We start from the raw sequence: 23,060 nt of genomic DNA on the forward strand, positions 1-23,060 counted from the left end.
TAGAGAGAGAGGGGTTTGAGAGAGCGAGAGAGAGCGGGTGAGAGAGAGAGTGGAGAATGAGGGGGGTGAGAGAAAGAGGGTGAGAGAGAGGGGGTGAGAGAGAGGGGTTGAGAGAGAGAGGGGTTTGAGAGAGCGAGTGAGAGCGGGTGAGAGAGAGAGAGGAGGATGAGAGGGGTGAGAGAGGGTGTGAGAGAAGGAGTTTGAGAGAGCAAGAGAAAGCGTGTGTGAGAGAGAGAGGAGGATGAGGGTGGTGAGACAGAGAGGGTGAGAAAGGGGGGTTGAGAGAGAGAGGGGGTTTGAGAGAGCGAGAGAGAGCGGGTGAGTGAGAGAGGGGGATGAGGGGGAGAGAGAGAGAGGGTGAGAGAGAGGGGTTTTAGAGAGAGATGGGTTTGAGAGATCGAGAGAGCGCGGGTGAGAGAGAGAGTGGAGAATGAGGGGGGTGAGAGAGAGAGGGTGAGAGAGAGGGGTTGAGAGAGAGAGGGGTTTGAGAGAGCGAGTGAGAGCGGGTGAAAGAGAGTGAGGAGGATGGGGGGATGGGAGAGAGGGTGAGAGAGAGGGGTTTTGGAGAGAGAGAGGGTTTGAGAGAGCGAGAGAGAGCGGGTGAGAGAGAGGAGGATGAGGGGCGTGAGAGAGAGAGTGTGAGAGAGAGTGGTTGAGAGAGAGAGGGGGTTTGAGAGAGCGGGTGAGAGGGAGCGGGAGAGAGAGAGAGAGGAGGATGAGGGGGGTGAGAGAGAGAGGGTGAGAGAGAGTGGTTTTAGAGAGAGAGGGGTTTGAGAGAGCGAGAGAGCGGGTGAGAGAGAGAGTGGAGAATGAGGGGGATGAGAGAAAGAGGGTGAGAGAGAGGGGGTGAGAGAGAGGGGATGAGAGAGAGAGGGGTTTGAGAGAGCGAGTGAGAGCGGGTGAGAGAGAGAGAGGAGGATGAGAGGGGTGAGAGAGGGTGTGAGAGAAGGAGTTTGAGAGAGCAAGAGAGAGCGTGTGTGAGAGAGAGAGGAGGATGAGGGTGGTGAGACAGAGAGGGTGAGAAAGGGGGGTTGAGAGAGAGAGGGGGTTTGAGAGAGCGAGAGAGAGCGGGTGAGTGAGAGAGGGGGATGAGGGGGGAGAGAGAGAGAGGGTGAGAGAGAGGGGTTTTAGAGAGAGATGGGTTTGAGAGAGCGAGAGAGCGCGGGTGAGAGAGAGAGTGGAGAATGAGGGGGTGAGAGAGAGAGGGTGATAGAGAGGGGTTGAGAGAGAGAGGTGTTTGAGAGAGCGAGAGAGTGTGGGTGAGAGAGAGTGAGGATGATGAGGGGGTTGAGAGAGAGAGAGGGTGAGAGAGAGGGGTTTTAGAGAGAGAGAGGGGTTTGAGAGCGAGAGAGAGCGGGTGAGAGAGAGAGGAGGATGAGGGCGAGTGAGAGAGAGAGGTTGAGAGAGAGGGGGTTTGAGACAGCGAGAGAGAGCGGGTGAGAGAGGTTGAGGAGGATGAGGGCCGTGGGAGAGAGTGGGTGAGAGAGAAGGGTTGAGGGGCTGGACTAGAGAGGGTGAGAGAGAGAGTGGCTTTAGAGAGAGAGGGGTTTGAGAGAGCGAGAGAGAGCGGGTGCGAGAGGTTGAGGAGGATGAGGGGGGTGAGAGAGAGAGGGTGAGAGAGGGGGATTTTGGAGAGAGAGAGGCTTTGAGAGAGCGAGAGAGAGCGGGTGAGAGAGAGGAGGATGACGGGCATGAGAGAGAGAGGGTGAGAGAGAAGGGTTGAGAGAGAGGGTGTTTGAGAGAGCGAGAGAGCTCGGGTGAGAGAGAGAGGAGGATGTGGGGGATATGTGAGTGAGGGTGAGAGAGAGGGGTTGAGAGAGAGAGGGGGTTTGAGAGAGCGAGAGAGAGCGGGTGAGAGAGAGAGAGGAGGATGAGGGTGGTGAGAGAGGGTGTGCGAGAAGGTGTTTGAGAGAGCGCGAGAGAGCGGGTGAGAGAGAGAGAGGAGGATGAGGGGCGTGAGAGAGAGAGTGTGAGAGAGAGTGGTGGAGAGAGAGAGGGGGTTTGAGAGAGCGGGTGAGAGGGAGCGGGAGAGAGAGAGAGAGAGGAGGATGAGGGGGGTGAGAGAGAGAGGGTGAGAGAGAGTGGTTTTAGAGAGAGAGGGGTTTGAGAGAGCGAGAGAGCGGGTGAGAGAGAGAGTGGAGAATGAGGGGGATGAGAGAAAGAGGGTGAGAGAGAGGGGGTGAGAGAGAGGGGATGAGAGAGAGAGGGGTTTGAGAGAGCGAGTGAGAGCGGGTGAGAGAGAGAGAGGAGGATGAGAGGGGTGAGAGAGGGTGTGAGAGAAGGAGTTTGAGAGAGCAAGAGAGAGCGTGTGTGAGAGAGAGAGGAGGATGAGGGTGGTGAGACAGAGAGGGTGAGAAAGGGGGGTTGAGAGAGAGAGGGGGTTTGAGAGAGCGAGAGAGAGCGGGTGAGTGAGAGAGGGGGATGAGGGGGGAGAGAGAGAGAGGGTGAGAGAGAGGGGTTTTAGAGAGAGATGGGTTTGAGAGAGCGAGAGAGCGCGGGTGAGAGAGAGAGTGGAGAATGAGGGGGTGAGAGAGAGAGGGTGAGAGAGAGGGGTTGAGAGAGAGAGGGGTTTGAGAGAGCGAGAGAGAGTGGGTGAGAGAGAGTGAGGATGATGAGGGGGTTGAGAGAGAGAGAGGGTGAGAGAGAGGGGTTTTAGAGTGAGAGAGGGGTTTGAGAGCGAGAGAGAGCGGGTGAGAGAGAGAGAGGAGGATGAGGGCGAGTGAGAGAGAGAGGTTGAGAGAGAGGGGGTTTGAGACAGCGAGAGAGAGCGGGTGAGAGAGGTTGAGGAGGATGAGGGCCGTGGGAGAGAGTGGGTGAGAGAGAAGGGTTGAGGGGCTGGACTAGAGAGGGTGAGAGAGAGAGTGGCTTTAGAGAGAGAGGGGTTTGAGAGAGCGAGAGAGAGCGGGTGCGAGAGGTTGAGGAGGATGAGGGGGCTGAGAGAGAGAGAGGGTGAGAGAGGGGGATTTTGGAGAGAGAGAGGCTTTGAGAGAGCGAGAGAGAGCGGGTGAGAGAGAGGAGGATGACGGGCATGAGAGAGAGGGTGAGAGAGAAGGTTTGAGAGAGAGGGGGTTTGAGAGAGCGAGAGAGCTCGGGTGAGAGAGAGAGGAGGATGTGGGGGATATGTGAGTGAGAGTGAGAGAGAGGGGTTGAGAGAGAGAGGGGGTTTGAGAGAGCGAGAGAGAGCGGGTGAGAGAGAGAGAGGAGGATGAGGGTGGTGAGAGAGGGTGTGCGAGAAGGTGTTTGAGAGAGCAAGAGAAAGCGGGTGAGAGAGAGAGAGGAGGATGAGGGGGGTGAGAGAGGGTGAGAGAGAAGATGTTTGAGAGAGCAAGAGAAAGCGGGTGAGAGAGAGAGGAGGATGAGGGGAGTGAGAGAGAGTGGGTGAGAGAGAGCGGTTGAGAGAGAGGTGAGGTTTGAGAGAGCGAGAGAGAGCGGATGAGAGAGAGAGAGAGGAGGATGAGAGGGGTGTGAGAGAGAGGGTGAGAGCGAGGGGTTGAGAGAGAGGGGGGTTTGAGAGAGCGAGAGAGAGCGGGTGAGAGAGGTTGAGGAGGATGAGGGCCGTGGGAGAGAGTGGGTGAGAGAGAGAGAGGAGGATGAGAGGTGTGAGAGGGAGGGTTTGAGAGAGCGAGAGAGAGCGGTTGAGAGAGGTTGAGGAGGATGAGGGCCGTGGGAGAGTGTGGGTGAGAGAGAGAGAGGAGGATGAGGGGGGTGAGAGAGAGGGTGAGAGAGAGGGGTTTTGGCGAGAGAGACGGTTTGAGAGAGCGAGAGAGAGCGGTGAGAGAGAGAGAGGAGAATGAGGGCCGTGGGAGAGAGTGGGTGAGAGAGAAGGGTTGAGGGGCTGGACTAGAGAGGGTGAGAGAGAGTGGTTTTAGAGAGAGAGGGGTTTGAGAGAGCGAGAGAGAGCGGGTGAGAGAGGTTGAGGAGGATGAGGGCCGTGGGAGAGAGTGGGTGATGAGAGAGAGGAGAATGAGGGGTGTGAGAGAGAGGGGTTTTGGAGAGAGAGAGGGTTTGAGAGGGCGATAGAGAGCGGGTGTGAGAGAGAGAGGAGAATGAGGGAAGTGAGAGAGAGAGGATGAGAGAGAGGGGTTGAGAGAGAGAGGGGGTTTGAGAGAGCGATAGAGAGCGGGTGAGAGAGAGCGGGTGAGAGAGAGAGAGGAGGACGAGGGGCGTGATAGAGAGAGGGTGAGAGTGAGGGGTTGAGAGAGAGGGGAGGTTTGAGAGAGCGATAGAGAGCGGGTGAGAGAGAGAGAGGAGGATGAGGGGGGTGAGAGAGAGAGAGGGTGAGAGCGAGGGGTTGAGAGAGAGAGGAGGATGAGGGGGATGAGAGAGAGGGTGAGAGAGGAGTTTTAGAGTGAGAGGGGGTTTGAGAGAGCGAGTGAGAGCGGGTAAGAGAGAGAGAGGAGGATGGGGTGGTGTGAGAGAGAAGGTGAGAGAGAGAGAAGAGGATGAGGGGGTTGAGAGAGAGATGGTGAGAGAGAAAGGGTTTAGAGAGAGAGGGTGTTTGAGAGAGCGGTAGAGAACTTGTGAGAGAGAGAGAGGAGGTTGAGCGGGGAGAGAGAGAGGGTGAGAGAGAGGGTTTAGAGAGAGAGGGTGTTTGAGAGAGCGATAGAGAACTTGTGAGAGAGAGAGAGGAGGATGAGAGGGTGAGAGAGAGAGGGTGAGAGCAAGGGGTTGAGAGAGAGAGGGGATTTGAGAGTACGAGAGAGAGTGGGTGATAGAGAGAGGAGAATGAGGGGGGTGAGAGAGAGAGAGAGAGAGAGGGTGAGAGAGAGGGGTTTTAAAGAGAGAGGGGGTTTGAGAGAGCGGGTGAGAGAGAGAGAGGAGGATGAGGGGGTGAGAGTGAGAGGGTGAGAAAGAGGGGTTTTAGCGACAGAGGGGGTTTGAGAGAGCGAGAGATCGCGTTTGAGAGATGTTGAGGAGGATGAGGGCGGTGAGAGAGAGAGGGTGAGAGAGAGAGAGGAGGATGATGGTGGTGAGAGAGAGAGGATGAGAGAGAGGGGTTGATAGAGAGAGGGGTTTTGAGAGAGCGAGAGAGAGCGGGTGAGAGGGAGAGAGAGGAGGATGAGGGGGTGAGAGAGAGAGAGGGTGAGAGAGAGGGGTTTGAGAGAGCTAGAGAGAGCGGGTGAGAGAGAGAGAGGAGGATGAGGGGGGAGAGAGAGTGTGTGTGAGAGCGGTTGAGAGAGAGAGGTGTTTGAGAGAGAGAGGGGTTTTAGAGAGAGAGAGGAGGATGAGGGGGTGAGAGAGAGGGTGAGAGAGAGAGGTTATAGAGAGAGACGGGATTTGAGAGAGCGAGAGAGAGCGGGTGAGAGAGAGAGAGGAGGATAAGGGGGGTGAGAGAGAGAGGGTGAGAGAGAGGGGTTTTAGAGAGAGTGGGGGTTTGAGAGAGCGAGAGAGAGCGGGTGAGAGAGAGAGAGGAGGATGAGGGGGTGAGAGAGGGAGAGAGGGTGAGAGAGAGGGGTTTTAGACGTAGGAGGTTTGAGAGAGCGAGAGAGAGCGGGTGAGAGAGAGAGAGAGGAGGATGAGGGGGTGAGAGAGAGGGGTTTAGAGAGAGAGGGGTTTTGAGAGAGTGAGAGAGCGGGTGAGAGAGAGAGAGGAGGATGAGGGGAGCGAGAGAGAGAGGATGAGAGAGAGGGGTTGAGAGAGAGAGGGGATTTGAGAGAGCGAGAGAGAGCGGGTGAGAGAGAGAGAGGAGGATGAGGGGGGTGAGAGAGAGAGGGTGAGAGAGAGGGTTTGAGAGAGAGAGGGTGTTTGAGAGAGCGAGAGAGAGCGGGTGAGAGAGAGTGAGAGGAGGATGAGGGGAGTGAGAGAGAGAGGGTGAGAGAGAGGGGTTTAAGAGTGAGAGGGGTTTTGAGAGAGCGAGAGAGCGGGTGAGAGAGCGAGAGAGGAGGATGGGGGTGTGGGAGAGAGGGTGAGAGAGAGAGAGAGGGGTATAGAGAGAGAGACGGGGTTTGAGAGAGCGAGAGAGAGCGGGTGAGAGAGAGAGAGGAGGATGAGGGGGGTGAGAGAGAGAGGGTGAGAGAGAGGGATTTTAGAGTGAGAGGGGGTTTGAGAGAGCGAGAGAGAGAGGGTGGGAGAGAGAGAGGAGGATGAGAGGGTGAGAGAGAGAGAGGGTGAGATAGAGGGGTTTTAGAGAGAGGAGGTTTGAGAGAGCGAGAGAGAGTGGGTGAGAGAGAGAGAGAGAGGAGGATGTGGGGGTGAGAGAGAGAGGGTGAGAGAGAGGGGTTTTAGAGAGAGGGGGTTTGGGAGAGTGAGAGAGAGCGGGTGAGAGAGAGAGGAGGATGAGGGGGTGAGAGAGGGAGAAAGGGTGAGAGAGAGGGGTTTTAGAGGTAGGAGGTTTGAGAGAGCGAGAGAGAGCGGGTGAGAGAGAGAGAGAGGAGGATGAGGGGGTGAGAGAGGGAGAAAGGGTGAGAGAGAGGGGTTTTAGAGGTAGGAGGTTTGAGAGAGCGAGAGAGAGCGGGTGAGAGAGAGAGAGAGGGGAATGAGTGGGGGTGAGAGAGAGAGGGTGAGAGAGAGGGGCTTGAGAGAGCGAGAGAGAGCGGGTGAGGAGAGAGAGAGGAGGAGGAGGGGGGTGATAGAGAGAGGGTGAGTGAGAGAGGGGTTGAGAGAGAGAGGGGGTTTGAGAGAGCGAGAGAGAGCGGGTAAGAGAGGTTGAGGAGGATGAGGGGGGTGAGAGAGAGAGGGTGAGAGAGAGGGATTTTGGAGAGAGAGGGTTTGAGAGAGCGAGAGAGAGCGGGTGAGAGAGAGGAGGATGACGGGCATGAGAGAGAGAGGGTGAGAGAGAGGGGTTGAGAGAGAGGGGGTTTGAGATAGCGAGAGAGCGCGGGTGAGAGAGGAGGATGAGGGGGATATGTGAGTGAGGGTGAGAGAGAGGGGTTGAGAGAGAGGGGGGGTTTGAGAGAGCGCGAGAGAGCGGGTGAGAGAGAGAGGAGGATGAGGGGGGTGAGAGAGGGTGTGCGAGAAGGTGTTTGAGAGAGCAAGAGAGAGCGGGTGAGAGAGAGAGAGGAGGATGAGGGGGGTGAGAGAGGGTGAGAGAGAAGATGTTTGAGAGAGCAAGAGAAAGCGGGTGAGAGAGAGAGATGAGGATGAGGGGAGTGAGAGAGAGTGGGTGAGAGAGAGCGGTTGAGATAGAGGGGAGGTTTGAGAGAGCGAGAGAGAGCGGATGAGAGAGAGAGAGAGGAGGATGAGAGGGGTGTGAGAGAGAGGGTGAGAGCGAGGGTTTGAGAGAGAGGGGGGGTTTGAGAGAGCGAGAGAGAGCGGGTGAGAGAGAGAGGAGGATGAGGGGGATGAGAGAGAGAGGGTGAGAGAGAAGGGTTTTAGAGTGAGAGGAGGCTTGAGAGAGCGAGAGAGAGCGTGTGTGTGAGAGAGAGAGAGGGGAATGAGTGGGGGTGAGAGAGAGAGGGTGAGAGAGAGGGGGCTTGAGAGAGCGAGAGAGAGCGGGTGAGGAGAGAGAGAGGAGGAGGAGGGGGGTGATAGAGAGAGGGTGAGTGAGAGAGGGGTTGAGAGAGAGAGGGGGTTTGAGAGAGCGAGAGAGAGCGGGTAAGAGAGGTTGAGGAGGATGAGGGGGTGAGAGAGAGAGGGTGAGAGAGAGGGATTTTGGAGAGAGCGAGGGTTTGAGAGAGCGAGAGAGAGCGGGTGAGAGAGAGGAGGATGACGGGCATGAGAGAGAGAGGGTGAGAGAGAAGGGTTGAGAGAGAGGGGGTTTGAGAGAGCGAGAGAGCGCGGGTGAGAGAGAGAGGAGGATGTGGGGGATATGTGAGTGAGGGTGAGAGAGAGGGGTTTTAGAGTGAGAGGAGGTTTGAGAGAGCGAAAGAGCGCGGGTGAGAGAGAGAGGAGGATGAGGGGGATATGTGAGTGAGGGTGAGAGAGAGGGGTTGAGAGAGAGAGGGGGTTTGAGAGAGCGCGAGAGAGCGGGTGAGAGAGAGAGAGGAGGATGAGGGGGGTGAGAGAGGGTGTGCGAGAAGGTGTTTGAGAGAGCAAGAGAGAGAGCTGGTGAGAGAGAGGAGTTTTAGAGAATGAGGGGGGTGAGAGAAACAGGGTGGGAGAGGGGCTGAGAGAGAGAGGGGGTTTGAGAAAGCGAGAGAAAGCGGGTGAGAGAGAGGAGGAGGATGAGGGTGGTGAGAGAGAGAGGGTGAGAGAGAGGAGGTTTAGAGAGAGGGGGGGTTTTAGAGAGCGAGAGAAAGCGGGTGAGAGTGAGAGAGGAGAATGAGGGGAGTGAGAGAGAGAGGGTGAGAGAGAGGGGTTGAGAGAGAGAGGGGGATTGAGAGAGCGAGAGCGCGGGTGAGAGAGAGAGTGGAGAATGAGGGGGGTGACAGAGAGAGGATGAGAGAGAGGGGTTGAGAGAGAGAGGGGTTTGAGAGAGTGAGTGAGAGCGGGTGAGAGAGAGGAGGATGAGAGGGGTGAGAGAGGGTGTGAGAGAAGGAGTTTGAGAGAGCAAGAGAGCGGGTGAGAGAGAGAGAGGAGGATGAGAGGGGTGAGAGAGAGGGTGAGAGACAGGGGTTGAGAGAGAGCGTTTGAGAGAGCGACAGAGAGCGGGTGAGAGAGAGTGAGGATGATGAGGGGGGTGAGAGAGAGAGCGAGGGTGAGAGAGAGGGGTTGTGGAGAGAGAGAGGGGTGAGAGAGAGCGAGTGAGAGAGAGAGTGGAGGATGAGGGGCTGGACTAGAGAGGGTGAGAGAGAGGGGTTTTAGAGAGAGAGGGGTTTTTGAGCGAGAGAGAGCGGGTGAGAGAGAGAGAGGAGGATGAGGGCGAGTGAGAGAGAGAGGTTGAGAGAGAGGGGGTTTGAGAGAGCGAGAGAGCGGGTGAGAGAGTTTGAGGAGGATGAGGGCCGTGGGAGAGAGTGGGTGAGAGAGAAGGGTTGAGGGGCTGGACTAGAGAGGGTGAGAGAGTGGTTTTAGAGAGAGAGGGGTTTGAGAGATCGAGAGAGAGCGGGTGAGAGAGGTTGAGGAGAATGAGGGCCGTGGGAGAGAGTGGGTGAGAGAGAGAGAGAGGAGGATGAGGGGGGTGAGAGAGAGTGGCTTTGGAGAGAGAGAGGGTTTGAGAGAGCGAGAGAGAGCGGGTGAGAGAGATTGAGGAGGATGAGGGCGGTGGGAGAGAGAGGGTGAGAGAGAGAGAGGAGGATGGGGTTGTGAGAGAGAGGATGAGAGAGAGGGGTTTTGGAGAGAGAGGGTTTGAGAGAGCGAGAGAGAGCGGGTGAGAGAGAGGAGGATGAGGGGCGTGAGAGAGAGAGGATGAGAGAGAGGGGTTGAGAGAGAGAGGGGGTTTGAGAGAGTGATAGAGAGCGGGTGAGAGAGAGCGGGTGAGAGAGAGAGAGGAGGACGAGGGGGATGATAGAGAGAGGGTGAGAGTGAGGGATTGAGAGAGAGAGGGTGTTTGAGAGAGCGAGTGAGAGCGGGTAAGAGAGAGAGAGGGGATGAGGGGGGTGAGAGAGAGAGGGTGAGAGAGAGGGGTTTTTGAGAGAGAGGGCGTTTGAGAGAGCGAGCGAGAGCGGGTAAGAGAGAGACAGGAGGATGAGGGGTGTGAGAGAGGGTGTGAGAGAAGGTGTTTGAGAGAGCAAGAGAGCGGGTGAGAGAGAGAGAGGAGGATGAGGGGAGTGAGAGAGAGGAGGATGAGGGGAGTGAGAGAGAGAGGGTGAGAGAGAGGGGTTGAGAGAGAGGGGAGGTTTGAGAGAGCGAGAGAGAGCGGGTGAGGGAGAGAGAGAGGAGGATGAAGGGGTGAGAGAGAGAGGGTGAGAGCGAGGGGTTGAGAGAGAGGGGGGGTTTGAGAGAGCGAGAGAGAGCGGGTGAGAGAGAGAGAGAGGAGGATGAGGGGGTGAGAGAGAGAGAGGGTGAGAGAGAGGGGTTTTAGAGTGAGAGGAGGTTTGAGAGAGCGAAAGAGAGCGGGTGAGAGAGAGAGAGAGGAGGATGAGGGGGATGAGAGAGAGAGGGTGAGAGAGAGGGGTTTTAGAGAGAGAGGGGTTTGAGAGAGCGAGAGAGAGCGGGTGAGAGAGAGAGAGGAGGATGAGCGGGGTGAGATAGAGAGGATGAGAGAGAGGGGTTTTAGAGAGAGAGGAGATTTTAGAGAGCGAGAGAGAGCGGGTGAGAGAGAGAGGAGGATGAGGGGGTGTGAGAGAGAAGGTGAGAGAGAGAGAAGAGGATGAGGGGGTTGAGAGAGAGAGGGTGAGAGAGAAAGGGTTTAGAGAGAGAGGGTGTTTGAGAGTGCGATAGAGAACTTGTGAGAGAGAGAGAGGAGGTTGAGCGGGGAGAGAGAGAGAGGGTGAGAGAGAGGGTTTGAGCGAGAGAGGGGGTTTGAGAGCGCGAGTGAGAGCGGGTGAGAGAGAGTGAGGAGGATGAGGGGGGTGAGAGAGAGAGGGTGAGAGCAAGGGGTTGAGAGAGAGAGGGGATTTGAGAGTACGAGAGAGAGTGGGTGATAGAGAGAGGAGAATGAGGGGGGTGAGAGAGAGAGAGAGAGAGAGGGTGAGAGAGAGGGGTTTTAAAGAGAGAGGGGGTTTGAGAGAGCGGGTGAGAGAGAGAGAGGAGGATGAGGGGGTGAGAGTGAGAGGGTGAGAAAGAGGGGTTTTAGAGACAGACGGAGTTTGAGAGAGCGAGAGATCGCGTTTGAGAGATGTTGAGGAGGATGAGGGCGGTGAGAGAGAGAGGGTGAGAGAGAGAGAGGAGGATGATGGTGGTGAGAGAGAGAGGATGAGAGAGAGGGTTGAGAGAGAGAGGGGGTTTGAGAGAGCGAGAGATAGCGGGTGAGAGGGAGAGAGAGGAGGATGAAGGGGTGAGAGAGAGAGAGGGTGAGAGAGAGGGGTTTTAGAGAGAGAGGGGTTTGAGAGAGCTAGAGAGCGCGGGTGAGAGAGAGAGAGGAGGATGAGGGGAGAGAGAGGTGTGTGAGAGCGGTTGAGAGAGAGAGGTGTTTGAGAGTGAGAGAGAGGGGGTTTTAGAGAGAGAGAGGAGGATGAGGGGGTGAGAGAGAGAGGGTGAGAGAGAGGGGTTATAGAGAGAGACGGGATTTGAGAGAGCGAGAGAGAGCGGGTGAGAGAGAGAGAGGAGGATGAGGGGGGTGAGATAGAGAGGATGAGAGAGAGGGGTTTTAGAGAGAGAGGAGATTTTAGAGAGCGAGAGAGAGCGGGTGAGAGAGAGAGGAGGATGAGGGGGTGTGAGAGAGAAGGTGAGAGAGAGAGAAGAGGATGAGGGGGTTGAGAGAGAGAGGGTGAGAGAGAAAGGGTTTAGAGAGAGAGGGTGTTTGAGAGTGCGATAGAGAACTTGTGGGAGAGAGAGAGGAGGTTGAGCGGGGAGAGAGAGAGAGGGTGAGAGAGAGGGTTTGAGCGAGAGAGGGGGTTTGAGAGCGCGAGTGAGAGCGGGTGAGAGAGAGTGAGGAGGATGAGGGGGGTGAGAGAGAGAGGGTGAGAGCAAGGGGTTGAGAGAGAGAGGGGATTTGAGAGTACGAGAGAGAGTGGGTGATAGAGAGAGGAGAATGAGGGTGGTGAGAGAGAGAGAGAGAGGGTGAGAGAGAGGGGTTTTAAAGAGAGAGGGGGTTTGAGAGAGCGGGTGAGAGAGAGAGAGGAGGATGAGGGGGTGAGAGTAAGAGGGTGAGAAAGAGGGGATTTAGAGAGAGACGGAGTTTGAGAGAGCGAGAGATCGCGTTTGAGAGATGGTGAGGAGGATGAGGGCGGTGAGAGAGAGAGGGTGAGAGAGAGAGAGGAGGATGATGGTGGTGAGAGAGAGAGGATGAGAGAGAGGGGTTGAGAGAGAGAGGGGGTTTGAGAGAGCGAGAGAGAGCGGGTGAGAGGGAGAGAGAGGAGGATGAAGGGGTGAGAGAGAGAGGGTGAGAGAGAGGGGTTTTAGAGAGAGAGGGGTTTGAGAGAGCTAGAGAGAGCGGGTGAGAGAGAGAGAGGAGGATGAGGGGAGAGAGAGAGAGTGTGTGAGAGCGGTTGAGAGAGAGGGGGTTTTAGAGAGAGAGAGGAGGATGAGGTGGTGAGAGAGAGAGGGTGAGAGAGAGGGGTTATAGAGAGAGACGGGATTTGAGAGAGCGAGAGAGAGCGGGTGAGAGAGAGAGAGGAGGATGAGGGGGGTGAGAGAGAGAGGGTGAGAGAGAGGGGTTTTAGAGAGAGTGGGGGTTTGAGAGAGCGAGAGAGAGCGGGTGAGAGAGAGAGAGGAGGATGAGGGGGTGAGAGAGGGAGAGAGGGTGAGAGAGAGGGGTTTTAGAGGTAGGAGGTTTGAGAGAGCGAGAGAGAGCGGGTGAGAGAGAGAGAGGAGGATGAGGGGTGAGAGAGAGAGTGGGTGAGAGAGAGGGGTTTTAGAGAGAGTGGGGTTTTGAGAGAGCGAGAGAGAGCGGGTGAGAGAGAGAGAGGAGGATGAGGGGGTGAGAGAGGGAGAGAGGGTGAGAGAGAGGGGTTTTAGAGGTAGGAGGTTTGAGAGAGCGAGAGAGAGCGGGTGAGAGAGAGAGAGAGGAGGATGAGGGGGGTGAGAGAGAGGGGTTTAGAGAGAGAGGGGTTTTGAGAGAGTGAGAGAGCGGGTGAGAGAGAGAGAGGAGGATGAGGGGAGCGAGAGAGAGAGGGTGAGAGAGAGGGGTTGAGAGAGAGAGGGGATTTGAGAGAGCGAGAGAGAGCGGGTGAGAGAGAGAGAGGAGGATGAGGGGGTGAGAGAGAGAGGGTGAGAGAGAGGGTTTGAGAGAGAGAGGGGGTTTGAGAGAGCGAGAGAGAGCGGGTGAGAGAGAGTGAGAGGAGGATGAGGGGAGTGAGAGAGAGAGGGTGAGAGAGAGGGGTTTAAGAGTGAGAGGGGTTTTGAGAGAGCGAGAGAGCGGGTGAGAGAGCGAGAGAGGAGGATGAGTGGGGGTGGGAGAGAGAGGGTGAGAGAGAGGGGTATAGAGAGAGAGACGGGGTTTGAGAGAGCGAGAGAGAGCGGGTGAGAGAGAGAGAGGAGGATGAGGGGTGTGAGAGAGAGAGAGTGAGAGAGAGGGATTTTAGAGTGAGAGGGGGTTTGAGAGAGCGAGAGAGAGCGGGTGGGAGAGAGAGGAGGATGAGGGTGAGAGAGAGAGAGAGGGTGAGATAGAGGGGTTTTAGAGAGAGAGAGAGAGTGGGTGAGAGAGAGAGAGAGGAGGATGTGGGGGGTGAGAGAGAGAGGGTGAGAGAGAGGGGTTTTAGAGAGAGGGGGTTTGGGAGAGTGAGAGAGAGCGGGTGAGAGAGAGAGAGGACGATGAGTGGGGTGAGATAGAGAGAGAGGGTGAGAAAGAATGGGTTTAGAGACAGAGGGTGTTTGTGAGAGCGAGAGAGAACGGGTGAGAGAGAGAGGAGGATGAGGGGGTGAGAGAGAGAGGGTGAGAGCGAGGGGTTGAGAGAGAGGGGGGTTTGAGAGAGCGAGAGAGAGCGGCTGAGAGAGAGAGGAGGATGAGGTGTATGAGAGGGAGAGGGTGAGAGAGATGGGTTTTAGAGTGAGAGGGGGCTTGAGAGAGCGAGAGAGAGCGTGTGAGAGAGAGAGAGAGAGGATGAGGGGGATGAGAGAGAGAGGGTGAGAGAGAGGGGTTTTAGAGAGAGAGGAGGTTTGAGAGAGCGAGAGAGAGCGAGTTAGAGAGAGGAGGATGAGGGGGTGTGAGAGAGAAGGTGAGAGAGATAGAAGTGGATGAGGGGGTTGAGAGAGAGAGGGTGAGAGAGAAAGGGTTTAGAGAGAGAGGGTGTTTGAGAGAGCGAGAGAGAACGGGTGAGAGAGAGAGAGGAGGTTGAGCGGGGTGAGAGAGAGAGGGTGAGAGAGAGGGTTTGAGAGAGAGAGGGGGTTTGAGAGCGCGAGTGAGAGCGGGTGAGAGAGAGTGAGGAGGATGAGGGGGGTGAGAGAGAGAGGGTGAGAGCAAGGGGTTGAGAGAGAGGGGATTTGAGAGTACGAGAGAGAGTGGGTGATAGAGAGAGGAGGATGAGGGGGGTGAGAGAGAGAGAGGGTGAGAGAGAGGGGTTTTAGAGAGAGAGGGGGTTTGAGAGAGCGAGAGAGCGCGGTTGAGAGAGGTTGAGGAGGATGAGTGCGGTGAGAGAGAGAGGGTGAGAGAGAGAGAGAGGAGGATGAGGGGGGTGAGAGAGAGAGGATGAGAGAGAGGGGTTGAGAGTTAGAGGGGGTTTGAGAGAGCGAGAGAGAGAGGGAGAGAGAGGAGGATGAGGGGGCGATAGAGAGAGATGGTGAGAGAGAGGGGTTATAGAGAGCAACGGGGTTTAAGAGAGCGAAAGAGAGCGGGTAAGAGAGAGAGAGGAGGATGAAGGGGGTGAGAGAGAGAGGGTGAGAGAGAGGGGTTTTAGAGAGAGGGGTTTGAGAGAGCGACAGAGAGCGGGTGAGAGAGAGAGAGAAGAGGATGAGCGGGGTGAGAGAGAGGGTGAGAGAGGGGTTGACAGAGAGAGGGGGTTTGAGAGAGCGAGAGAGAGTGGGTGAGAGAGGGAGAGGAGGATGAGGGGAGCGAGAGAGAGAGGGTGAGAGAGAGGGGTTGAGAGAGAGAGGGGATTTGAGAGAGCGAGAGAGAGCGGGTGAGAGAGAGAGAGAGAGAGGAGGATGAGGGGGTGAGAGAGAGAGGGTGAGAGAGAGGGTTTGAGAGAGAGAGGGGGTTTGAGAGAGCGAGAGAGAGCGGGTGAGAGAGAGTGAGAGGAGGATGAGGGGAGTGAGAGAGAGAGGGTGAGAGAGAGGGGTTTAAGAGTGAGAGGGGTTTTGAGAGAGCGAGAGAGCGGGTGAGAGAGCGAGAGAGGAGGATGAGGGGGGTGGGAGAGAGAGGGTGAGAGAGAGGGGTATAGAGAGAGAGACGGGGTTTGAGAGAGCGAGAGAGCGGGTGAGAGAGAGAGAGGAGGATGAGGGGGGTGAGAGAGAGAGGGTGAGAGAGAGGGATTTTAGAGTGAGAGGGGGTTTGAGAGAGCGAGAGAGAGCGGGTGGGAGAGAGAGAGGAGGATGTGGGGTGTGAGAGAGAGAGAGGGTGAGATAGAGGGGTTTTAGAGAGATAGGAGGTTTGAGAGAGCGAGAGAGAGTGGGTGAGAGAGAGAGAGAGGAGGATGTGGGGTGTGAGAGAGAGAGGGTGAGAGAGAGGGGTTTTAGAGAGAGGGGGTTTGGGAGAGTGAGAGAGAGCGGGTGAGAGAGAGAGAGGACGATGAGTGGGGTGAGATAGAGAGAGAGGGGGTTTGAGAGAGCGAGAGAGAGCGGGTTAGAGAGAGAGGAGGACGAGAGGGTTGAGAGAGAGAGGGTGAGAAAGAATGGGTTTAGAGACAGAGGGTGTTTGTGAGAGCGAGAGAGAACGGGTGAGAGAGAGAGAGGAGGATGAGGGGGTGAGAGAGAGAGGGTGAGAGCGAGGGGTTGAGAGAGAGGGGGGGGTTTGAGAGAGCGAGAGAGAGCGGCTGAGAGAGAGAGGAGGATGAGGGGTATGAGACGGAGAGGGTGAGAGAGAGTGGTTTTAGAGTGAGAGGGGGCTTGAGAGAGCGAGAGAGAGCGTGTGTGAGAGAGAGAGGAGAATGAGGGGGTGAGAGAGAGAGGGTGAGACAGAGGGCTTTTAGAGAGAGAGGAGGTTTGAGAGAGCGAAAGAGAGCGGGTGAGAGAAAGAGAGAGTGGACGAGGGGGATGAGAGAGAGAGGGTGAGAGAGAGGGGTTTTAGAGAGAGAAGGGGGGTTTGAGAGAGCGAGAGAGAGCGGGTGAGAGAGAGAGAGGAGAATGAGGGGGTGAGAGAGAGAGGGCGAGACAGAGGACTTTTAGAGAGAGAGGAGGCTTGAGAGAGCGAAAGAGAGCGGGTGAGAGAGAGAGAGAGGAGGATGAGGGGGATGAGAGAGAGAGGGTGAGAGAGAGGGGTTTTAGAGAGAGAGGAGGTTTAAGAGAGCGAGAGAGAGCGAGTTAGAGAGAGGAGGATGAGGCGGTGTGAGAGAGAAGGTGAGAGAGATAGAAGTGGATGAGGGGGTTGAGAGAGAGAGGGTGAGAGAGAAAGGGTTTAGAGAGAGAGGGTGTTTGAGAGAGCGAGAGAGAACGGGTGAGAGAGAGAGAGGAGGTTGAGCGGGGTGAGAGAGAGAGGGTGAGAGAGAGGGTTTGAGAGAGAGAGGGGGTTTGAGAGCGCGAGTGAGAGCGGGTGAGAGAGAGTGAGGAGGATGAGGGGGGTGAGAGAGAGAGGGTGAGAGCAAGGGGTTGAGAGAGAGGGGATTTGAGAGTACGAGAGAGAGTGGGTGATAGAGAGAGGAGGATGAGGGGGGTGAGAGAGAGAGAGGGTGAGAGAGAGGGGTTTTAGAGAGAGAGGGGGTTTGAGAGAGCGAGAGAGCGCGGTTGAGAGAGGTTGAGGAGGATGAGTGCGGTGAGAGAGAGAGGGTGAGAGAGAGAGAGAGGAGGATGAGGGGGGTGAGAGAGAGAGGATGAGAGAGAGGGGTTGAGAGTTAGAGGGGGTTTGAGAGAGCGAGAGAGAGAGGGAGAGAGAGGAGGATGAGGGGGCGATAGAGAGAGATGGTGAGAGAGAGGGGTTATAGAGAGCAACGGGGTTTGAGAGAGCGAAAGAGAGCGGGTAAGAGAGAGAGAGGAGGATGAAGGGGGTGAGAGAGAGAGGGTGAGAGAGAGGGGTTTTAGAGAGAGGGGTTTGAGAGAGCGACAGAGAGCGGGTGAGAGAGAGAGAGAAGAGGATGAGCGGGGTGAGAGAGAGGGTGAGAGAGGGGTTGACAGAGAGAGGGGGTTTGAGAGAGCGAGAGAGAGTGGGTGAGAGAGGGAGAGGAGGATGAGGGGAGCGAGAGAGAGAGGGTGAGAGAGAGGGGTTGAGAGAGAGAGGGGATTTGAGAGAGCGAGAGAGAGCGGGTGAGAGAGAGAGAGAGAGGAGGATGAGGGGGGCGAGAGAGAGAGGGTGAGAGAGAGGGTTTGAGAGAGAGAGGGGGTTTGAGAGAGCGAGAGAGAGCGGGTGAGAGAGAGTGAGAGGAGGATGAGGGGAGTGAGAGAGAGAGGGTGAGAGAGAGGGGTTTAAGAGTGAGAGGGGTTTTGAGAGAGCGAGAGAGCGGGTGAGAGAGCGAGAGAGGAGGATGAGGGGGGTGGGAGAGAGAGGGTGAGAGAGAGGGGTATAGAGAGAGAGACGGGGTTTGAGAGAGCGAGAGAGCGGGTGAGAGAGAGAGAGGAGGATGAGGGGGGTGAGAGAGAGAGGGTGAGAGAGAGGGATTTTAGAGTGAGAGGGGGTTTGAGAGAGCGAGAGAGAGCGGGTGGGAGAGAGAGAGGAGGATGAGAGGGTGAGAGAGAGAGAGGGTGAGATAGAGGGGTTTTAGAGAGATAGGAGGTTTGAGAGAGCGAGAGAGAGTGGGTGAGAGAGAGAGAGAGGAGGATGTGGGGTGTGAGAGAGAGAGAGGGTGAGAGAGAGGGGTTTTAGAGAGAGGGGGTTTGGGAGAGTGAGAGAGAGCGGGTGAGAGAGAGAGAGGACGATGAGTGGGGTGAGATAGAGAGAGAGGGGGTTTGAGAGAGCGAGAGAGAGCGGGTTAGAGAGAGAGGAGGACGAGAGGGTTGAGAGAGAGAGGGTGAGAAAGAATGGGTTTAGAGACAGAGGGTGTTTGTGAGAGCGAGAGAGAACGGGTGAGAGAGAGAGAGGAGGATGAGGGGGTGAGAGAGAGAGGGTGAGAGCGAGGGGTTGAGAGAGAGGGGGGGTTTGAGAGAGCGAGAGAGAGCGGCTGAGAGAGAGAGGAGGATGAGGGGTATGAGACGGAGAGGGTGAGAGAGAGGGGTTTTAGAGTGAGAGGGGGCTTGAGAGAGCGAGAGAGAGCGTGTGTGAGAGAGAGAGGAGAATGAGGGGGTGAGAGAGAGAGGGTGAGACAGAGGGCTTTTAGAGAGAGAGGAGGTTTGAGAGAGCGAAAGAGAGCGGGTGAGAGAGAGAGAGAGAGGACGAGGGGGATGAGAGAGAGAGGGTGAGAGAGAGGGGTTTTAGAGAGAGAAGGGGGGTTTGAGAGAGCGAGAGAGAGCGGGTGAGAGAGAGAGAGGAGAATGAGGGGGTGAGAGAGAGAGGGCGAGACAGAGGACTTTTAGAGAGAGAGGAGGCTTGAGAGAGCGAAAGAGAGCGGGTGAGAGAGAGAGAGAGGAGGATGAGGGGGATGAGAGAGAGAGGGTGAGAGAGAGGGGTTTTAGAGAGAGAGGAGGTTTGAGAGAGCGAGAGAGAGCGAGTTAGAGAGAGGAGGATGAGGCGGTGTGAGAGAGAAGGTGAGAGAGATAGAAGTGGATGAGGGGGTTGAGAGAGAGAGGGTGAGAGAGAAAGGGTTTAGAGAGAGAGGGTGTTTGAGAGAGCGAGAGAGAACGGGTGAGAGAGAGAGAGGAGGTTGAGCGGGGTGAGAGAGAGAGGGTGAGAGAGAGGGTTTGAGAGAGAGAGGGGGTTTGAGAGCGCGAGTGAGAGCGGGTGAGAGAGAGTGAGGAGGATGAGGGGGGTGAGAGAGAGAGGGTGAGAGCAAGGGGTTGAGAGAGAGGGGATTTGAGAGTACGAGAGAGAGTGGGTGATAGAGAGAGGAGGATGAGGGGGGTGAGAGAGAGAGAGGGTGAGAGAGAGGGGTTTTAGAGAGAGAGGGGGTTTGAGAGAGCGAGAGAGCGCGGTTGAGAGAGGTTGAGGAGGATGAGTGCGGTGAGAGAGAGAGGGTGAGAGAGAGAGAGAGGAGGATGAGGGGGGTGAGAGAGAGAGGATGAGAGAGAGGGGTTGAGAGTTAGAGGGGGTTTGAGAGAGCGAGAGAGAGAGGGAGAGAGAGGAGGATGAGGGGGCGATAGAGAGAGATGGTGAGAGAGAGGGGTTATAGAGAGCAACGGGGTTTGAGAGAGCGAAAGAGAGCGGGTAAGAGAGAGAGAGGAGGATGAAGGGGGTGAGAGAGAGAGGGTGAGAGAGAGGGGTTTTAGAGAGAGGGGTTTGAGAGAGCGACAGAGAGCGGGTGAGAGAGAGAGAGAAGAGGATGAGCGGGGTGAGAGAGAGGGTGAGAGAGGGGTTGACAGAGAGAGGGGGTTTGAGAGAGCGAGAGAGAGTGGGTGAGAGAGGGAGAGGAGGATGAGGGGAGCGAGAGAGAGAGGGTGAGAGAGAGGGGTTGAGAGAGAGAGGGGATTTGAGAGAGCGAGAGAGAGCGGGTGAGAGAGAGAGAGAGGAGGATGAGGGGGGCGAGAGAGAGAGGGTGAGAGAGAGGGTTTGAGAGAGAGAGGGGGTTTGAGAGAGCGAGAGAGAGCGGGTGAGAGAGAGTGAGAGGAGGATGAGGGGAGTGAGAGAGAGAGGGTGAGAGAGAGGGGTTTAAGAGTGAGAGGGGTTTTGAGAGAGCGAGAGAGCGGGTGAGAGAGCGAGAGAGGAGGATGAGGGGGGTGGGAGAGAGAGGGTGAGAGAGAGGGGTATAGAGAGAGAGACGGGGTTTGAGAGAGCGAGAGAGCGGGTGAGAGAGAGAGAGGAGGATGAGGGGGGTGAGAGAGAGAGGGTGAGAGAGAGGGATTTTAGAGTGAGAGGGGGTTTGAGAGAGCGAGAGAGAGCGGGTGGGAGAGAGAGAGGAGGATGAGAGGGTGAGAGAGAGAGAGGGTGAGATAGAGGGGTTTTAGAGAGATAGGAGGTTTGAGAGAGCGAGAGAGAGTGGGTGAGAGAGAGAGAGAGGAGGATGTGGGGTGTGAGAGAGAGAGAGGGTGAGAGAGAGGGGTTTTAGAGAGAGGGGGTTTGGGAGAGTGAGAGAGAGCGGGTGAGAGAGAGAGAGGACGATGAGTGGGGTGAGATAGAGAGAGAGGGGGTTTGAGAGAGCGAGAGAGAGCGGGTTAGAGAGAGAGGAGGACGAGAGGGTTGAGAGAGAGAGGGTGAGAAAGAATGGGTTTAGAGACAGAGGGTGTTTGTGAGAGCGAGAGAGAACGGGTGAGAGAGAGAGAGGAGGATGAGGGGGTGAGAGAGAGAGGGTGAGAGCGAGGGGTTGAGAGAGAGGGGGGGTTTGAGAGAGCGAGAGAGAGCGGCTGAGAGAGAGAGGAGGATGAGGGGTATGAGACGGAGAGGGTGAGAGAGAGGGGTTTTAGAGTGAGAGGGGGCTTGAGAGAGCGAGAGAGAGCGTGTGTGAGAGAGAGAGGAGAATGAGGGGGTGAGAGAGAGAGGGTGAGACAGAGGGCTTTTAGAGAGAGAGGAGGTTTGAGAGAGCGAAAGAGAGCGGGTGAGAGAGAGAGAGAGAGGACGAGGGGGATGAGAGAGAGAGGGTGAGAGAGAGGGGTTTTAGAGAGAGAAGGGGGGTTTGAGAGAGCGAGAGAGAGCGGGTGAGAGAGAGAGAGGAGAATGAGGGGGTGAGAGAGAGAGGGCGAGACAGAGGACTTTTAGAGAGAGAGGAGGCTTGAGAGAGCGAAAGAGAGCGGGTGAGAGAGAGAGAGAGGAGGATGAGGGGGATGAGAGAGAGGGTGAGAGAGAGGGGTTTTCGAGAGAGAGGAGTTTTGAGAGAGCGAGAGAGAGCGGGTTAGAGAGAGGAGGATGAGGGGGTGTGAGAGAGAAGGTGAGAGAGAGAGAAGAGGATGAGGGGGTTGAGAGAGAGAGGGTGAGAGAGAAAGGGTTTAGAGAGAGAGGGTGTTTGAGAGAGCGAGAGAGAACGGGTGAGAGAGAGAGGAGGTTGAGCGGGGTGAGAGAGAGAGGGTGAGAGAGAGGGTTTGAGAGAGAGAGGGGGTTTGAGAGTACGAGAGAGAGTGGGTGATAGAGAGAGGAGGATGAGGGGGGTGAGAGAGAGAGAGGGTGAGAGAGAGGGGTTTTAGAGAGAGAGGGGTTTTGAGAGAGCGAGAGAGCGCGGTTGAGAGAGGTTGAGGAGGATGAGGGCGGTGAGAGAGAGAGGGTGAGAGAGAGAGGAGGATGAGGGGGGTGAGAGAGAGAGGATGAGAGAGAGGGGTTGAGAGAGAGAGGGGGTTTGAGAGAGCGAGAGAGAGCGGGTGAGAGGGAGAGAGAGGAGGATGAGGGGGCGATAGAGAGAGATGGTGAGAGAGAGGGGTTATAGAGAGCAATGGGGTTTGAGAGAGCGAAAGAGAGCGGGTACGAGAGAGAGAGGAGGATGAAGGGGGTGAGAGAGAGAGGGTGGGAGAGAGGGGTTATAGAGCGCAACAGGGTTTGAGAGAGCGAGAGAGCGCGGGTGAGAGAGAGAGAGGAGGATGAAGGGGGTGAGAGAGAGAGAGGGTGAGAGAGAGAGGTTGAGAGAGAGAGGGGGTTTGAGAGAGCAAGAGAGAGCGGCTTAGAGAGAGAGAGGAGGATGAGGGCGGTGAGAGAGAGCGGGTGAGAGGGAGAGCGAGGAGGATGAGGGGGCGAGAGAGAGAGGGTGAGAGAGAGGGGTTATAGAGCGCAACAGGGTTTGAGAGAGCGAGAGAGAGCGGGTGCGAGAGAGAGAGGAGGATGAAGGGGGTGAGAGAGAGAGGGTGAGAGAGAGGGGTTTTAGAGAGAGAGGGCGTTTGAGAGAGCGAGAGAGAGCGGGTGAGAGAGAGAGAGGAGGATGAGGGGGTGAGAGAGGGAGAGAGGGTGAGAGAGAGAGGTTTTAGAGGTAGGAGGTTTGTGAGAGCGAGAGAGAGCGGGTGAGAGAGAGAGAGAGGAGGATGATGGGGGTGAGAGAGAGGGGTTTAGAGAGAGAGGGGGTTTGAGAGAGTGAGAGAGCGAGTGAGAGAGAGAGAGGAGGATGAGGGGAGCGAGAGAGAGGGGTTGAGAGAGCGAGGGGGTTTGAGAGAGAGAGAGAGCGTGTGAGAGAGAGAGAGAGGAGGATGAGGGGAGTGAGAGAGAGAGGTTGAGAGAGAGGGGTTTAAGAGTGAGAGGGGTTTTGAGAGAGCGAGAGAGAGCGGGTGAGAGAGAGAGAGAGGAGGATGAGGGGGTTGAGAGAGAGGGTGAGAGAGAGGGGTATAGAGAGAGACGGGGTTTGAGAGAGCGAGAGAGCGGGTGAGAGAGAGAGAGGAGGATGAGGGGGGTGAGAGAGAGAGGGTGAGAGAGAGGGATTTTAGAGTGAGAGGGGGTTTGAGAGAGCAAGAGAGAGCGGCTGAGAGAGAGAGAGGAGGATGAGGGCGGTGAGAGAGAGCGGGTGAGAGGGAGAGAGAGGAGGATGAGGGGGCGAGAGAGAGAGGGTGAGAGAGAGGGGTTATAGAGCGCAACAGGGTTTGATTGAGCGAGAGAGAGCGGGTGAGAGAGAGAGAGGAGGATGAAGGGGGTGAGAGAGAGAGGCTGAGAGAGAGGGGTTATAGAGAGAGACCGGATTTGAGAGAGCGAGAGAGAGCGGGTGAGAGAGCGAGAGGAGGATGAGGGGGGTGAGAGAGAGAGGGTGAGAGAGAGGGGTTTTAGAGAGAGAGGGGTTTGAGAGAGCGAGAGAGAGAGCGGGTGAGAGAGAGAGGGAGAGAGTGTGAGAGAGAGAGGTTTTAGAGCTGGAGGTTTGTGAGAGCGGGTGAGAGAGAGAGAGAGGAGGATGATGGGGGTGAGAGAGTGGGGTTTAGAGAGAGAGGGGGTTTGAGAGAGTGAGAGAGCGGGTGAGAGAGAGAGAGGAGGATGAGGGGAGCGAGAGAGAGAGGGTGAGAGAGAGGGGTTGAGAGAGAGAGGGTGTTTGAGAGAGCGAGAGAGCGGGTGAGAGAGAGAGAGAGGAGGATGAGGGGAGTGAGAGAGAGAGGGTGAGAGAGAGGGGTTTAAGAGTGAGAGGGGTTTTGAGAGAGCGAGAAAGAGCGGGTGAGAGAGAGAGAGAGGAGGATGAGGAGGGGTGAGAGAGAGGGTTTGAGAGAGCGAGAGAGAGTGGGTGAGAGAGAGAGAGCAGGATGAGGGTGGTGACAGAGAGAGAGAGAGGGTGAGAGAGAGGGGTTTTAGAGAGAGAGGGGGTTTGACAGAGTTAGAGAGAGCGGGTGAGAGAGAGAGAGGAGGATGAGGGGAGAGAGAGAGTGTGTGTGAGAGCGGTTGAGAGAGAGAGGGGTTTGAGAGAGCGAGAGAGAGGGGGTTTTAGAGAGAGAGAGGAGGATGAGGGGGTAAGAGAGAGAGGGTGAGAGAGAGGGCTTATAGAGAGAGACGGGATTTGAGAGAGCGAGATAAAGCGGGTGAGAGAGAGAGAGGAGGATGAGGGGGGTGAGAGGGAGAGGGTGAGAGAGAGGGGTTTTAGAGAGAGAGGGGGTTTGAGAGAGCGAGAGAGAGGGGGTAAGAGAGAGAGAGGAGGATGAGGGGGGGT

Source organism: Chiloscyllium plagiosum, unplaced genomic scaffold, assembly GCF_037043375.1.
Source record: "Chiloscyllium plagiosum isolate Xiang-an unplaced genomic scaffold, Cpla_swu_hap1 HiC_scaffold_20, whole genome shotgun sequence".
NCBI lineage: Eukaryota > Metazoa > Chordata > Chondrichthyes > Orectolobiformes > Hemiscylliidae > Chiloscyllium > Chiloscyllium plagiosum.